At 42.5% G+C, this 18,588-nt stretch overlaps 1 pseudogene; it reads right to left on the bottom strand.

Annotated features, from left to right (window-relative positions):
* Positions 1-4,451: 4,451 nt before the first annotated feature.
* On the bottom strand, positions 4,452-9,284 carry LOC141251446 (uncharacterized; annotated as a pseudogene).
* Positions 9,285-18,588: the final 9,304 nt, after the last annotated feature.

Here is an 18,588-nt window from a genome sequence, read left to right as displayed (position 1 = left end):
CACCATCGCGTAACAACGACCTTTCTTAATAACGAGAAACAATTTGGCTTTGTTTGCATCATTCCTAAGATTTCAGAGATGTACTTTCATTAGAGCAAAAATATCCCGGAATCAGTTTTCATCAATTCCACACCAAGAAAATGAGATAGTTGGTCGAGATCCTTCAAAGAAAACTTAGATGATAGCTGAGCTTGTTCACTTCCTCATTGCAAACTTCCTGTAATGATAATGTCGTCAATGTAAACTAACAATTAAAGAGTTGTTAGTCCACGTTGATAGATAAATAGAGATGAATATGCAATTGAATTTTTGAACCCATTGTAACACGCCCTCAAAGCTTGTTTCAATCCGTAAATTGCTTTCCTCAACCTGCAGACATGCTCAGGTCGAGTCTGATCATCAAAACTTGTTACATGTAGACTTCATCTTTCAAGGTTCCCTGGAGAAAGGTGTTATTTATGTCAAGATGGCATAAAGACCTGCCGCGGTGCGCGACCAAGGAGAGCACAATACGAATTGTCACTGGTTTCATGACGTGGCTGAAGGTCTCCATATAATCACAACTTGGTCATTGATGGAAACTTTTCTACGACTAAACGGGCCTTGAACTTATTGAGCAAACCATATGGCTTGGTCTTGATGCGGTGTTGATTGGCGGCATCTCGTACATCATAAGGAGTGAGAATTAGCATCAACTATGGACGTAATAGGACACAATCGGAGCATAATGCCATAATCTGGACTTCGGAGAGCAAAGAGTACAATCATGAGGATTACGTGCTTAAGGGATAAGACGAGGAAGGCAAGGAGTGAACACAAGTGTAGAAGAGGCGAAAAAGGGCACTTTGCCCCAGGGCGTGCCCGCGTCTAGCTCGTGCAGCAAGCTAGGACGAGCCACACAAGGGCGCGACTGCACCACCACCGACGCGAATGCGCACCACCTTCTGGGGGTGGCGATTGCGTCGACACGTGCTCGCCCGTGCCTTCACCTCTGCTGTGCCGCGAGAAGCCCTAGCTCCAAGACTTTAAGTGGGCTTTCTACCCTATTTTCATGTGTATTCCGGGCTGGGCTTCAATACAACTCATTTTAGGGTTAGCTTGCTCATTTCTTATAAATAGGGAGAGCCAAAGCTCTGGCTCTCCCTAAAGATCCATTATCACATTTTTCAGAATACATTTTAGTAGGTTATTAGCAACAACCCAGGAGTAATCTCTTTTGACTTTGTCTGGTTGGTTCGCGCCTCTAGGATGATTTCAATGTGAGGTTCTTATCCTTGGTTATTAATATAATTATGTTTCTATTGCTTTAATCTCTTGTGCGTAATATCTATTGAATTGAATGCACTTTCTAGATTGATCACCTAGGTTGTTAGTTTGATTTAATATTGCTAGGGCCTAGTTTATCCTAGTTGGAGAACCTTGCCTGCTTAGTAGTATGAATCTCTACTTGGACTAGTTGGACTCGTAGGATACGGAGATTAATGAGGTATAGGCGCTGGCAGGCGTTAAACGGTCGTTGGCCCTATCAAAAATAATCCAACTAAAGTATCCACTAGTGAAGTGGTAAGTCGGAGTTGAGTCCCAAGGGAGCCACAACGATAGCTTAATTCAATTTGTGTTACCAAATAGTAACTGGGGGGGGGGGGTTGGTTTGTAAACTAACTAGCAATAATTAAAACATGAATTGTTGGATTTTGTAAACTATAACGATGGAAAGCTCACTCTTTTAGCATCAGCGTAGTATTCTTATGGAAAGTTGATCATCGAATTCTATAAAAGTTATGTTCTTTTAATAAATAATCTAGTTGTCCTACTCTTTATTCGTAAATAGCAACTAGTCCAAATAGTCCTAGAAACCCTTGTTGTACGCAATAACCAAAGAAATCCTAAGGTTTAACTACTCAACAGCATAAAGATCAAAGATATGTAGGCCTATGCAATACCATTGGCAAATCATCGATACTAGACACAGGTTTATAATCTCTACAAAATAAGCACTCGCAAATAGTCTATGCTAATTCTGATTGCTACCTAAAAGACAAGACTTTTCAAATCGAATTATCAAGCCTAGCGATATGAATGAATAATAATCAACCTAGTTTGTAACCTAGATAAAATCAATATCAATCAATGACAATAATCACAAGAGAATATAAAACAATGCTGAAATTATTATTAGAACATAAACAATAGAATTCTCACAAACAATTCCTAGAATAATGGTCTCAACCTAAGAGTGAACTCGTAGGAACTTAGCCAGACATAGTAAGAGAAAACTATACATAATTATGGATGAACTAACCAGGGATGAAGGTTGAAGATGGCACAAAGGTGGGAGCTTTCTTCTTGGCTGCTGAATCTCTAAGAACTAATTTGTGAAAGTGGCAAAAGCTAATTCTAACCTAAAAACTAAAGGTTTATATAGTATCTAACCTCTAGGAAATAAAATAACAAAAAATAAAAGATAAAAAAAGGAAAAACTGATAGAAATTCGGACTAGATCAGCAATTGGGCCGGTCCGCATCGGCAGTCTCGACCGAGACTTTTTCCCAGTCACTCAGAAATGGTCCCAGACTCGATCGCTACCTCCAAGTCGCGATCGCTACTTTCATGTCGAGGAAAAGTCGCGATCGAGACATTATAGTCTCGGTCAAGACATCTATCTCGAGGGCAAATCTCGATCGAGACATTATAGTCTCGTTCGAGACTTCTTCTTCGTAGCTCTTCTTCGTCTTGAAACCTTCTCTCGGACTGGTCTTCGGTGTTCTATAAGCTTCCGAGGCTGCTCGGCTTCGCCTCTCAGCTTCTCCATGGGTGTAGGTGTGGTAGTCTTCTCTCTAGCTCCATCTCAAATGCACTACAGGTGAGTACAAACAGGATATCCATAATCAATACCACAAAATAACGCTTAAGAGCATCCCGCAAATCTATAAGTGAACAATCATACCAGATTCCGGGAATACCACTCAATAAGCACCTAAACACCACTAATCCTAAGCTAATAGTCGCTAGTTACACCATATAACAAGCTCCTATCAAACCTCCCCACACTTAAACCTTGCTTGTCCTCGAGTAAGAAAAATAAAACTCACTCCTCCTAAAAAGCACAAAGGTCTACAGTAAGTGTAGAGAAAGTCTGCTAGCGACTATACTCCAAACTCCAAAGTGTATCGAGCACTAACCTACTCCGATCTATCTCCTTATGCCTCGGAGATGTCCTACCCAAAACCCTCCTTATTTCTCCACCTTCATATGTCACCACTCCATAACAATAATAAAATCGAACCAAGTGGTGTGCTTTTAAGCACATGTGGAATCCTAATCTCCTCTAAGGGTAAGGGTACATAAATATAACATAATAAGGATAAAATCGAGTCTCCCACTCGCTTATACACTTCTTATTCCTCCTCTTCAAGTAATGTCCTAAACCACTAGATAATATGATCAATCCACAAGTCACAACCACCAATCCTAATTTAAAAATTCTGCATAGTACAACCACAACAATATGCATCAAACTTCAAGAAATAGAAATCTAATCCTAGGATCTAACACAACCGCCGATAATATGTAGCAAAACTAATAAATTAATGGAATGGTAAGCATGCAAAGTGTGGATAACAATAAGCTCATAAATAGAGAGATAAAAGGCTAAAACTAACTCCTTATCCCTCCTTGGTGAAACCTAGAACCCGGGACATCCTTCTACTCCCTTCTTATGTCTTATGCACCAATAGATATGCAATCAATAAAATCAATCACAAAACAAGTAAATTCGGCGCCATTTCGGGTTTTCACCAAATTCTAAGTGGTAGGAACTTTTTCTATTCTTTTTTTTTCTTTCTTTTTATTTCAGGCACCAACCTTTTCCTTCTTATCCATTTTTTCTTGCCTGGTTTTTATTCTTTTATTTTTTCGTATTTTTTTTCGAATTATTTTCGTTTTGTTCGAATTTTTTTAAAAACAAAACAGATGCAATTGTTGAAGACGCAAACATAAGTTCGTACAGACTCGATCCAAATACGACACAAACAATTCAACAGAAAGATAGCAAGAAAGACTAAAAAAAAAATAAAACTCCTCCTCGGTACGGTAAATCCTCTCCCCACACTTGAACAGCGCATTGTCCTCAATGCAGCAAAAGAGGACCTCATAAAAATAGGGAAGAGGGGGGATTACCGCAATCACTCCTCAGTGTCGATGCCCCGGTCGCGGTCGAGACATAAAGTCGCGGTCGAGACCTTTTTCGGAAATTGTTCGCACAGTGAGGTATCGTCGTCTCGGTCGAGACATTTATAGTCGCGGTCGAGACTTCTTCTCGGGGGTGAATTCTCGATCGAGACGATGTAGTCGCGATCGAGACTTCTTCTCGGGGGTGAATTCTCGATCGAGACGATGTAGTCGCGATCGCGACTTAAGTGATTTTGGGAGATTTCGTCTGTTTTACTCCTCTAATGGCGTCCTTCCTGCTGACTCCTTAGACTTTCTAATGGAAATAACAAAAACAAAACAAACAAATGGGATTAAAGTTAGTAAAAATCCCCTCGGGTTGCCTCCCGATCAGCGCCTTTGTTTAACGTCTTTGGCTCGACGTAACCTTGCTCCTTAGAATTCTGCACCAGGCTCCTCAAGAGCTACCTCTTCTATTACCTCGTCGAAGAAACTTTCATGATACGGTTTTATCCGCTGACCGTTTACCTTGAAGGTGTTGATGTTGGTCTTATCAAAAAGCTCCACCGCCCCATGAGGGAAGACTCGGGCGATGACATAGGGCCCGCTCCATCTAGACCGCAGTTTACCTGGAAAGAGTTGAAGGCGCGAGTTATAGAGTAGTACCTTGTCGCCCACATTGAAAATCCTGCGTAGTATGTGTTTGTCATGCCACGCTTTCTTTTTCTCCTTGTATATTGTCGCGTTCTCATACGCTTCGCGGCGTATTTCCTCCAACTCATGCAGATGCAATTTTCGATGCTCCCTAGCCTCATCTATCTCCATATTGCATTTCTGGACTGCCCACCATGCTCTATTCTCTAGCTCCACCGGTAGGTGACATGCCTTTCCGAACACCAAGCGGTATGGGGACATCCCAATGGACGTTTTGTATGCGGTGCGGTAGGCCCATAGTGCATCGTCGAGGCGGAGACTCCAGTTTTTCCTGTTTGGTGCAACTGTCATTTCCAACACCCCCTTAATTTGCCGATTAGAGACCTCGGCTTGTCCATTACTTTGTGGGTGGTACGCTGTGGAGATTCGCTGGGTCACTCCGTATTTCTTGAGTAGAGCGTTGATCGTCTTATTCTTGAAATGAGTCCCCTGATCGCTGATAAGGGCTTTCAGGATTCCGAATCTAGCAAATATATTCTCTTTAAGGAACCCTACAACTACTTTTGAATCATCAGTCTTGGTGGCTTTTGATTCCACCCATTTGGAAACATAGTCCACTGCAAGTAATATATATAGATTCCCATTAGATTTAGGAAAAGGTCCCATAAAGTCTATTCCCCAAACATCGAAAATCTCACAAAAGACTAACGGTGTTTGTGGCATTTCATTCCTTCGGGATATTTTCCCAACCCTTTGGCACCTATCACAAGTTTGACAAAAAGCATAAGCATCCCGAAAGATGTGTGGCCAAAAGAAACCTGTGTCAAGTGCCTTCCTAGCAGTCTTATTGGGCCCGAAATGCCCCTCACATGCGTAAGAATGACAAAAAGAAAGGAAAGATTGTACCTCATTATCCGGGAGTCATCGTCGAATTACCTTGTCCACGCAATGTTTCCATAAGTAGGGGTCATCCCACACATAGTATTTCGCCTCACTCTTGATTTTGTCGCGCTGAGCTTTGGTGCAGGCAGGAGGGAATTCTCCTCGAACTAGGTAGTTCACTATGTGTGCATACCATGGCGTGAAGGAGCGGAGGGTGAGCAATTCAGTTTTGGGGGTGTACCTGGTTGTTTCCGCGGAAGGGTCGTGATCGAGAACGGAGGGTCGCGATCAAGACTTTACCCCCGTGACCAAATCGCGATCGATACATTTCAGCCGTGGACAATTCGCGGTCGAGACACTCAAGTCGCGGTCGAGACATCTGTATCGTTTAGGCTGAAAGAATGTCGATTCGGCATAAGGACTCGTCCAGAAATTCGCCCAGCCTCGGTCTCGCCTCATCACCACCATCATGAACCAGGCGACTAAGATGGTCAGCCACGGAATTCTCGGACCCCTTTTTATCTCGTATCTCTATGTCGAACTCACTTCGGATGAGTCTAGGTTTTGATTCCTTCTTCGTCATGAGATAGCAGATGGCTGCATGATCAGTGTGGATGATCACCTTTACCCCGAGTAGATATTGTCTGAATTTGTCGAGGGCGTACACCACAGCTAGCAACTCTTTCTCGGTGGTGGAGTAGTTCTTTTGGGCGCCACTTAGTGTCATTGACGCGTAGTAGATAACGTGCATTCCTCTCCCCACTTTCTGGCCTAAAACAGCTCCCACAGCATAATCGCTAGCATCACACATGATCTCGAATGGTAGAGACCAATCCGGCGCCTTGATGATCGGCCCAGTAGTGAGGTGCGCTTTCAAGGTATTAAACGCAAGCTTACAATCGTCGTTGAAGGCAAAATCCACCTCCTTCTTCAACAGCTCACAAAGTGGTGTCGAGATCTTGGAAAAATCTTTTATAAACTTGCGATAAAACCCTGCATGGCCAAGAAAAGAACGAACTTCGCGCACATTAATAGGATAAGGTAAAGACTGAATTACGTCAATCTTCGCCTTATCGACCTCAATCCCTTTAGAGGATACAATGTGACCCAAAACAATACCATGAATCACCATAAAATGACACTTTTTAGAATTTAACACTAAATTGGTTTCTACACATCTTTGTAGCACAAGTTTCAAATTATTCAAACAAGCATCAACTGAATCACCATGGACTGTAAAGTCATCCATAAACACCTCAATAAAGTTCTCAATATACTCGGAGAAGATACTTACCATACATCGCTGAAATGTACCTGGTGCATTGCAAAGTCCGAATGGCATTCTGCGGTATGCGAAGGTGCCAAAAGGACATGTGAAAGTAGTCTTCTCCTGGTCTTCCGGTGCTATGGCCACTTGGAAGTACCCCGAGTATCCGTCGAGGAAACAATAATATGCGCGACCTGCAAGGCATTCTAGCATTTGATCGATAAAGGGGAGAGGAGTGTGATCCTTACGAGTTACCGCGTTCAGCTTGCGGTAGTCGATGCAAACACGCCATCCATTCTGCGTTCTTTGAGGCACCATTTCACTAGCCTCGTTCTCCACTACGGTAATCCCTCCTTTCTTCTTAACCACCTGAGTCGGGCTGACCCACCGGCTATCCGAGATTGGATAGATCATATCGGCCGACAATAATTTCAGCACCTCTTTCTTTACTACTTCCATCATGGGAGGGTTTAATCGCCGCGGGGGTTGTCGGCTTGGCTTAGGTCCTTCCTCTAGTAGGATCCTGTGCATGCATGTAGAAGGGATTATTCCCTTGATATCAGCAATGGACCAACCTAGAGTTGTGATGTTGCTCTTTAGGACCTCCACCAATCTTTCTTCCCGCTCCTGGCCGAGAGCACTCGAGATGATGACCGGTAACGTGCTTCCTTCGCCGACAAAGGCATACTTCAGGTGCGGAGGTAGCTCTTGTAGCTCAATGGTGGGTGCCTGCACAATAGAAGGGAGCTGTTTCTCGCTCGGCAATGTAAGTAACGTGGGCTCACCGGCCAAAAGAGTACCTGGGAGTATCAAACTCAACTATGACCTCATTCACATCAGCAGATAATATAATGTCATGATCCTTAGAGCTTACAATGCTATTTTCTACAACATATTGAAGTGAGTCAATCCCACACACATCAAAAACTTCCTGCACAATAGGGTCAATCGAATCTATAGATAAAGCAGAATCATCATTCGTAGGGTATTTCATAGCCTCAAATATGTTAAAGCTAACTACATCTCCATCGAACTCAAGTGTAAGCACCCCACTCGCGTAATCTAACTTCGTATTGGCCGTTCTCATGAATGGTCTACCCAGGAGGATAGTCGCATCTTGGTTATCATGCCCCATATCTAGTACATAAAAATCAGCAGGAAATATTAAATTATCAACCATCACCAACACATCCTCGTTTATCCCTTTCGGGTGAACCGTTGACCTGTCGGCTAGCTGGATCACAATCCATGTATCAGATAAAGGTCCTAATCCTAGCAATTCATATAAAGAGAATGGCATAACGTTAATAGAAGCTCCTAGATCTAGCATGGCCTTACTAATCTTCTTCTCACCGATAATGCAAGGGATACTAACCATCCCTGGGTCTGAGCACTTCTTTGCTATCTTTTGCATAATGGTTGCGGATACTCTTTCACTCACCTGTACCTTTTGCTTACCTTTCAACTTCTGGTTCCTCTTGATGGTGCAGAGCTCCTTCAAGAATTTAGCATAATGAGGAACACTTTTAACGAGGTTTAGCAAAGGGATGTTTACCTCACACTTACTGAATGTTTCGAAGAGTTCTTTGTCATTTGCAGGTCTGCGTGTGTCCCTCAAGGCTTCTGGGAAGGGTGCAGGTGGTTTTTCGGCGTACAACGGAGGGAAGTTAGGTCTCACATAGTCCTCTTTTCGTAGCTTGAAATCACCTCGGTCCTCATAGTCATCCTCAACGTGTAATGCAGGCGAGTCGCGGTCGAGATCACAGGGACGCGGTCGAGATGTTGAAGCTTCTGGCGAACTGAGACAGAGTCGCGGTCGAGACAAATTGTCGCGGTCGAGACATTTTTCGGAAAAATTTTCGGAACCCAAATCACCGTCACCTTGGTCGAGACAATCGGGTCGCGATCGCGGCTTCTCCACGGGGTCAAAGTCTCGGTCGAGGCTTTCTTGTCTCGGTCGCAACTTTTGCTCGGCCTCTTTTTGCAGCAGCTTTTCTCCTCCTTTCTCTTCGAGTTTCCGCCCGCTTCTTAATTCTACGACGTTGATGTTTTCTCTCGGGTTTCTCTCGGCTTTGGTTTTCGTGAGGTTGGAAACAACTTCGTGTAATTGCCCAAATTGCCTCTCGAGATTTCTGATGCTTGACTCGGTTGCTTGGGCATGAGCTGCGAATTGTTTGGACATGGACTTTAACATTTCCTCCATAGATGGTTCCTGCGGTTTTTGTTGATATGGTGTGCGGTATTGGTTGTAGTTGCTCCTCTGGTTGTAGTTGTTCTCATATCGAGGTCTGGAGGGCCCAAATCCTCCCATAGCATGCACCTCAGCGATGGTTGGGTCTTGTAGTTTCAGTCATTCATCAGTAAAATGACTCTCATTCTCGCAGATACCACATCCCCTCGCTGGTTGTTGACTTCCACCGGCAATACTTTGTACCATGCTTTTCAATTCAGCGATCTCATCTTTCCACCCAGGCTCTCCGGAGCTCACAGCATTAGCTCCTCTCATTTCATATGTTCTCCCGAAGCTTCTGGTTCCTTCCGCGATCTCGTTCAATCGTGCTCTAGCTTCAGCGGGAGTCAAATTCAGCACACTCCCATTACACGCAGCATCAACTAGTCTCCTCTCATTGTCTAGCAACCCATTATAGAGGTGGGTCACCAAATCCTTCTCCTCAAACCCGTGAAATGGGCAGCTCGCACACAGTCTCGCAAACCTCTCAACATAATCATACAGCGTCTTAGCGTCCTGTTGTTCCACCATAGTTATCGCCCTTTTCAATGCAACCGCCTTCTTGGACGGAAAATAATTATTGAGGAAGGCTTTGTGAAGCTTCTCCCATGTGTCGATACTCCCGGTGGGCAGCAAGTAATACCACTGGCGCGTGGTATCTCTCAACGTGAGACCGAAAGCTCTCATCTTGATTTGCTCATCAATGACGTTACTCGGCTTACTGCAGCTGCAGATGTCGTGGAACTCACTAAGATGCATGATCGGGTCCTCCCCAACCAAGCCATGAAATTTTGGTAGCAAATTGATGAATTCGGTCTTTAGTTCAAAAGTAACGCCGGCGTTTAGGGCAGGCAGCGTCACTCCTAGATGTTGTTGCGTCAGATCAGGGCCTGTAAGCTCTCGCAACGTTCTGGCCGCCATTGATTCAATTACTAGATTCTGTAGAGATTGTCACAGATTTCGTAGATGCGTCCGCTCTATCTCTAGAATGAAATCAAGCAATTGGGAATTACTAGCGCGGGTGTGGACCATAAGATAGGTCCACACCAAGATAACACAAAAAGAAACAACCTATAACAGTTGGCTCCCCGGCAACGGCGCCAAAATTTGACAGGCGTTAAACGGTCGTTGGCCCTATCAAAAATAATCCAACTAAAGTATCTACTAGTGAAGTGGTAAGTCGGAGTCGAGTCCCAAGGGAGCCACAACGATAGCTTAATTCAATTTGTTTTACCAAATAGTAACTGGGGGGTTTTTGGTTTGTAAACTAACTAGCAATAATTAAAACGTGAATTGTTGGATTTTGTAAACTATAATGATGGAAATCTCACTCTTTTAGCATCACCACATTATTTTTATGGAAAGTTGATCATCGAATTCTATAAAAGTTATGTTCTTTAAATAAATAATCTAGTTGTCCTACTCTTTGTTCGTAAATACCAACTAGTCCAAATAGTCCTAGAAACCCTTGTTATACGCAATAACCAAAGAAATCCTAAGGTTCAACAACTCAACAGCATAAAGATTAAAGATATGTAGGCCTATGCAATACCATTGGCAAATCACTGATACTCGACACAGGTTTATAATCTCTACAAAATAAGCACTCGCAAATAGTCTATGCTAATTCTGATTGCTACCTAAAAGACAAGACTTTTCAAATCGAATTCTCAAGCCTAGCGATATGAATGAATAATAATCAATCTAGTTTGCAACCTAGATAAAATCAATATCAATCAATGACAATAATCACAAGAGAATATAAAACAATGCTGAAATTATTATTCGAACATAAACAATAGAATTCTCACAAACAATTCCTAGAATAATGGCCTCAACCTAAGAGTGAACTCGTAAGAACTTAGCCAGACATAGCCAAGAGAAAGCTATACATAATTATGGATGAACAAACCAGGGATGAAGGTAGAAGATGGCACAAAGGTGGGAGCTTTCTTCTTGGCTGTTGAATCTCTAAGAACTAATTTGTGAAAGTGGCAAAAGATAATTCTAACCTAAAAACTAAAAGTGTATATAGTATCTAACCTCTAGGAAATAAAATAACAGAAAATAAAAGATAAAAAAAGGAAAAACTGATAGAAATTCGGACTAGATCAGCAATTGGGCCGGTCCGCGCCGGCAGTCTCGACCGAGACTTTTTCCCAGTCACTCAGAAATGGCACCAAACTTGATCGCTACCTCCAAGTCGCGATCGCTACTTTCATGTCGAGGCAAAGTCGCGATCGAGACATTATAGTCTCGGTCGAGACATCTATGTTGAGGGCAAATCTCGATCGAGACATTATAGTCTCGTTCGAGACTTCTTCTTCGTAGCTCTTCTTCGTCTTGAAACCTTCTCTCGGACTGGTCTTCGGTGTTCTATAAGCTTCCGAGGCTGCTCGGCTTCGCCTCTCAGCTTCTCCATGGGTGTAGGTGTGGTAGTCTTCTCTCTAGCTCCGTCTCAAATGCACTAAAGGTGATTACAAACAGGATCTCCATAATCAATACCACAAAATAACGCTTAAGAGCATCCCGCAAATATATAAGTGAACAATCATACCAGATTCCGTGAATACCACTCAATAAGCACCTAAACACCACTAATCCTAAGCTAATAGTCGCTAGTTACACCATATAATAAGCTCCTATCAGGCGCCAAGGGCAATATACCTTCCTATTTATCCATGAACTTAATGATGTTCAGAAGTTAGTCTTGATAGTTTCAAGGCTAGGTTGATAGACAAGACGATGTTAGCACTAGTTGATCTAATTAGTCATATTAGTACATGGATTAGGGAAATCTAGAAGACATAAAAGAATTAGGAATAGAGATAGGACTTGAATAGAAGGAACCTAGGATCATTGAATCATGCTAGAAGGTTAGACTAACCATATGAAGTGTTTTTCCCAATCAAAACAACCAAAACAATTTTCCAAAACCCCGATTAGTTACTTTTAATTAGTTGATCGTTCTAATACTATAAGAATTGATTGCTTCGGTTCCCCGTGGATTCGACCCCTACTTGTCACTCTATTTAGTAGAGGAGTAAAAGGGATTCATTTGACCAGACTTCCTACGACTGGTCTAACAATTGGCGTCGTTGTCGGGGAACCAATTTTCTTTTCTTACGGTATTAGCTTGATTAATTGCGGGACTGACTAGTGCATGGTCAGTACCCGCACTACTAATCTTTTCTTGCTGAGCTTATTCTAGCAATCGAACGTATTGTTAGAAGAAGACTAAGACTGAGCGCCGCTGAAACAATGCAGCAGTGAGACCTTCATGTCAACAATGAGGCACCGACACAAGCACCGGAGGATATAGAGGCCAATCGATTTCTCATGGATCAATTACTTGAAGCATACGCGCAGAGGAACAACCTTGCTAGAAACAGGACGTTGCGGGAGTGCACTACTCCCAGCTTGATGCAGCAACCTCAAGCGGTGATTCTACCACCACTCGCTCCAGGGGTGACCTTCGAGCTCATGTACAGAGTGATCAACTTGCTCCCCACCTTCCATGGGATGCCCGACGAAGACCCTATTATGCATCTCAATCAATTCCGCGACACTTGTATGACGATGAAGCCAGGCAACGTGTCGGAGGAACAAATCAAAATGAGGGCATTCGGTTTTACCTTGAAGGGTACGGCGAGAGCATGGTATTACCACCTCCATACGGGCACTATTGATAGCTGGGAGAAGTTGCACCGAGAGTTTCTCAACCGGTACTTTTCGGTAAAGAAGGCGAACACTATGAAGAGGGAGATTGCGCAGGTGGAACAAAAGGAAGGAGAGTCGTTATACGACTACTTAGAAAGGTTCAAAGGGATATGCGCTAATTGCCCTTTCCATGGCTATGAACAGCAGGACCTGGTGTTGCTCCTTACTCAAGGGTTGATATCTAACGAGAGAAGGATTGTAGATGCAACATGTGGAGGATGTGTTCTTAATATGACCCCGGAGGACATGATGTACAAGTTGTAAGATATGGCCAAGAGCACGAGGAGCTTCGGAAGGACATATACCACAAGGGCTGTCAACGTCGTGAACTCAAGCATAGAAGGATCAAGCTTGGCTATGGAGGTAGCCGAAATCAAGAAGATGCTCGCAAAAATGGTGCCTACAGGAGAGCAGCTCCCCGCGCGACTATGCGGTATTTGTGCAAGTACCGGTCACCATTCAGAGGCATGTCCCGAGCTTAGGAAGGATACAGTCGCAGAAGTGAAAACGAGGGAGGATATGGACCTCCTCGTCCATGGGAGAATCAACAAAATTTTCAACCACGTTACCAGCAGGACCAACAAAGGTGGAGACCTCGTGAGCAGCAGCAGCAGAATCAAGGAGCTCCGACGATGGAGTTTATTAAGGATTTGGAAAGGATCGTCGCCACACTCCCTTCAACTGCCCAGAATAGCGACTCAAGGCTAAAGAATATGGAGATTCAAATGAGGCAGATAGCGCAAACCGTCTCGACGTTAGAACAAAACAACTCCAATTCACTACCGGCCCAGACGGTGGTGAACCCAAACCAGAACGTGGCAAGCACGAGTCAGAACTTGAAAAATGTTAGCAGAATGGCGCTGAGAAGTGGAAAGAACACTGAGAAGAAGTCAAGACAAGAGGAAGAGGAAGTACAAGACCCGACAGAGGCGCGCCCGTGCATGGAAATGCGCGATCGCGGGCCCCTTACAGAAGCCGATGCGTGATCGCGCCTAGATCAACGTGCCCGCTCCCCACCCCCTGGGGTACCGCGCGACCGTGCCACCTTAATGCACGACCGCGTGCTGACGGACCCTGATTTCGGAAATCAGACGCGACCGCACCCTACCGACCGCCCCCTGGCCACTGAGATAGAGGAGCAAATGCGTCTGGATGAGCACGCCCAGACCCTACCGTCTGCAGAGGATGACGAGGCCGAGAAGAAAAAAGGAGAGAAAGAAGGTCTGATGGAGGAGGAAAAATTAGACGATCCAAGAGACGACTTCAAGCTCCACTAGAGCAACTACGTTCGCCAGAACATCCCTACACTCGGTTCAGAGAAGCCTCCGGCCCCATTCCCAGAAGCACTTAAGGATACTAGAAGGCCAGCGGATGACAAAGAGCTGTTCGAAATTTTCAACAAATGTTTCGTGAATATCCCCCTACTCAAGCTGGTGCAAAGTATACCGCGGTACGCGAAGTTCCTCAAGGAGCTTTGCATGGTAAAAAGAAGGCAAAAGAAGAAAGAAACCAGCAGAGTAGCGACCGGAGAAAGAGTGTCCGCTATCTACCAACATCGCATGCCTCACAAGTTCAACGATCCAGGTATGGTCACTGTCCCTTGCCAAATCGGCAACACAGCTATGTTAGATCTAGAGACGATATAAATGTAACACCCCCAAATTACCTTGGGAATATTACCGCCAGTAACCCCGAATCATCGACCCGAAGTTACTAAGGCTTAGAACATTAAATGTAAAAACAAATACTCAATATATTAATAATAAATAATTGTCTTACAATGCAAAACCAAATCCCAAAAATAATAATATAGCGGAAGACTTAATCATAAACAGATCGTAACCTTGTTGAAACTGAAAACAAAACAAAAGAAATAATCTTCAACTGCCCTGCGCCCGAAATCTTCAATCCTTGAAGCTACCACCTGATGCGCCGTAAAGAGACGGATGACACCAGCCAACCATAAGAGAAAAAAATAGTGGTTGGTTAGTCGAGAGACTATGCAGTGGGATTTATGTGATGCTCTATGTAGTCGTATCTAGTTAAACCTAACGGTTTCTCGAATAAAAAGCCGATAACCGAGGCAACTCCGACACTTCCACGGAATAAGGAAGAGATATAATAATATATATGTGTGTATATATAACAAGAGAAGACTCCAAAAGTTGAGTCTTATGGGAAGATATTAATATAATATTAATATTATAACTGTGTAGGAACATTTTATATAATTCAAACAATAGGTTTTGAAATCACCCCCCATGAATAATTGGGTCAACGACCAACCTCACCGCATACGTGTTGTGCGAATTCAGATCAGAAAGATGACTTACTTAACCGGGAGGCCAGACAATTTTTCCAAGTTGTACTAATTGTCCGGAACACATTAATTATGCACAAAAGTGCTTATCTTTCGTACTTCCAAAACGATTTACGTTGAACCTTTTAATGATGTCTCGCAATGAGAACAAGGGAATAATCCCGATAATCGGCACCAGCTGTGTGCACCACCCTCATATAAGGATAAGGGTATGATCATGACCAAAAAGGCTATTAGGGCAAAATCCTCCTAATACCAGTTATAAAGAAACCACTAGACCTCGCGAGGTACATAGTGTTCCTACGAATACTCGTTCTAACTATATAGTATATATATCCACAACAATCCACAACAAGTCCATCTATCACCCTAAGGTAATAATATAAATATCATCATATATATAGTATATCCACTATATGCATACAACCTAAATAACATTTATTTTAGGCTATTAAAGTTCCCAACACACAAGAGAATAATATTTTATCCCAACTTAATATAACAACCGATTCATTGTTAATTAAGACAAATATGGAATAAAAACAAATAGATAAGAAAGAGCGAACCGCCACTTGCCTTAATTACGAGGACTGATCAGAAGTCGAAGATGGAGTTTGGAACCTTGCCGATGAACTCAATCTTTAAGAATTTCTGATCCAAAGCGGTACCCAGACACACGAATAAGATTATGATTAGACTATGCTTGATATAATTATTTCTATTAAATTATATCACTTAGTCCTAGATCAAGAATTTAAATTAAATCGAAATAATATTTCTATTAATTATTCCGATTGAAATAGCTCTAAAAGAATTAATTAAATCCGATAATAGTGTACATGATTATTATTGTACTATGATTTAATTAATTGACGGGCTCGATTTCAGGTCCGAACTTGTTCCAAAAGTGATACTCAAATCACAAGAATAAATTATAGCTAATAATTTATGCTCATATAAAAATATAATTAAATTATTCTTGATATAAAATCTCTTGAGTTATACCAAAACTAACTGAATTAATTATATGAGACAAATTATTTAATTCATAAGCTTGAATGAATCAACTTGTTAGTATATACTAACTAGCCTTAAAACAGATTCATAATTTAATTAATGAATCATTTGTTATTAGTCTTTAAAACAAATTCATAACATTAAGAATCTGCTTGTTATATAATAAGCTAGTCTTTAAAACAAGAAAACAGGGGCTTGGATACACCGCACAAACAACTACTCGGCACCCTTACCGGCGGAGGAAGAACGACGGCGGTGGCGGTGTAGCTTTACGGCAAGGTTGGTGGTGCGACGGCGGCTTCACTGGAACGCAATGCTGGTGGTAGGAGGAACCTTCGTCGACGCCGAAAACAGGGGAGCGTCATCGACTTTACCGAGAAGGGAGGCACTCTCGCCGGAGGAGGGAGGAAGAAGGTGCGGTGGTTGCTCGCCGGTCGACGTCAGAAGGAGCAAACTCGCCGGAGTTGGGAGGGAGGAGGTGCTGCGGTGGTTGGAAAGCGACGACCGAAACAGAGGAGGAAGACGGCTGGGGGAGGAACGCCTCTGTTTCGTTCAGTTTTGTGCGGCCGTTTAAAGTGATATAAAATATGTGGAACGGAGGTGGGTTTATATAGGGGTAGAATAGATACCTCCAAACCCTAATTTTAATTAAGGAAATCACTTAATAAAAAGATTTAACTTAATTAAATTTATGGAAACCTTAAAAGGAATAATATAAATAATAAATTATTTATATTGGCTTCTTCACAGTAGTCTAACTCATTCCGAAAATTATGAATCTCGTCTATAATCCTTTTGAAATACCAAAGGAAGAATTTAATTTTCCGGAAAGTTAAATATATACTCCAAAGTGTATTTATTTATAGATAAAGAGTTCTAGGTACTCGTACTAACGATTAGAATATGACGAATTAAATAATAATTTATTCGTCTACGCGTAATCTGCTCAATTCATCAAAAGATAACATTCATAAAATCAAATGAATATCAAAGTACCAAAATAACCTTCGGAAATAGAGGGTTATTACAATACTACCCCCTTAAGAAAAAGTTTCGACCCCGAAACTTGGCTAAAAGAACGACAAGAACGACAAGAATCAAACACAAAAATAGAGGGTTATTACAATAAATGTCTTCCCTACTCTCTATGCCAGCAATTAGGACTTGGACCTCTAAACGAAACAAATATTTTAGCCCAATTAGCTTACGGGTCGACTGTTCGCCCTAGGGGAGTTGTAGAGAATGTGTTGGTTCAGGTAGATAGGCTTTTCTTCCCAATGGACTTTTATGTGCTGGACATGGAAAATGATAGAGATGGTGTACCTGTACTGTTAGGACCATTTATGAGAACAGCCGACACTAAAGTAGACCTAGGGTGAGGGACTTTATTTTTGGAGTTTGATGGGGATGTAGTGACCTTTGACATAGGTAGTGATGAGGAGAATGGAGATGAGGCTGCAAGTGTTTTTGCAATTAAGTAGTGGATCCCGAGAGGGATGTTGATAGGCTAGAGCCGGCATTGGCCGGTGGGCCCCGTATGCTAATATTAGAAGGAGAAATCCCTCTTTTTCTTCCACCAATATTTCAAGTACCAAATTAATGTTTGGTTACCGCTGGGACACTACGTGGTGAAGAAGAAGGGATACGACAAGCAGCAGGCTGTGAGAGAAGGAATCAAACAATAATGGATACGGAAGGACGAGCTGGCCAAGAGATTGGTTGAGGCAGGCTGAGAGAGAGGTACGTCGAGCCAACGACATTAAACAAAGGCACTGACCGGGAGGCAACCCGGCGAGGAGGTAATTTATCTTTTTCCCACTTGAGTTATATGTGTCCTAGTTTCACAATGAGGACATTGTGTAGTTTAAGTGTGGGGGAGGGGATTAGCCTCGCATATCCCTGTATTTAAAATTTTGAGTAAGTTTTCCCCTTTGTTTTTCGAATTTTAAGAGTCGGTATCCATAGTTTTTCCCCTTGTTTGTAACGTTGTGAACTTCTACAAAGATGCATGATCCTCAAATTTTCTTACTATGCCTTAGATTTTGATATCTCGAGTTTATATGGTGAGGATATGATGGATTAGGTAGAGAACTTAGGCTTGAGTATGTGGATTGTGATTAGGACGCACTAGAACCTTATTAAAGATCGCATAATCACCACCTCTTCTTTTATTTCAATTTATGTCATAATAAATTATTCCCGTCCTTTTGCAGGAAAAAGAAAAAGAAAAAGTATAAAGGTAGTGAGCTCCTAGTAAAAGAAAATCGGAAGAGCACGCGATTCCCGAGGTGTGAAAAATAACTGAGGGATCGATCCTCCATGATTAAT

This window comes from Phyllobates terribilis, unplaced genomic scaffold (assembly GCF_046119375.1).
Source record: "Phyllobates terribilis strain yellow unplaced genomic scaffold, ASM4611937v1 Scaffold_7027__1_contigs__length_40404, whole genome shotgun sequence".
Classification (NCBI taxonomy): Eukaryota; Metazoa; Chordata; class Amphibia; order Anura; family Dendrobatidae; genus Phyllobates; species Phyllobates terribilis.
The sequence above is the reverse complement of the archived record's forward strand: the minus strand, read 5'-3'. Positions and strand labels throughout refer to the sequence as shown.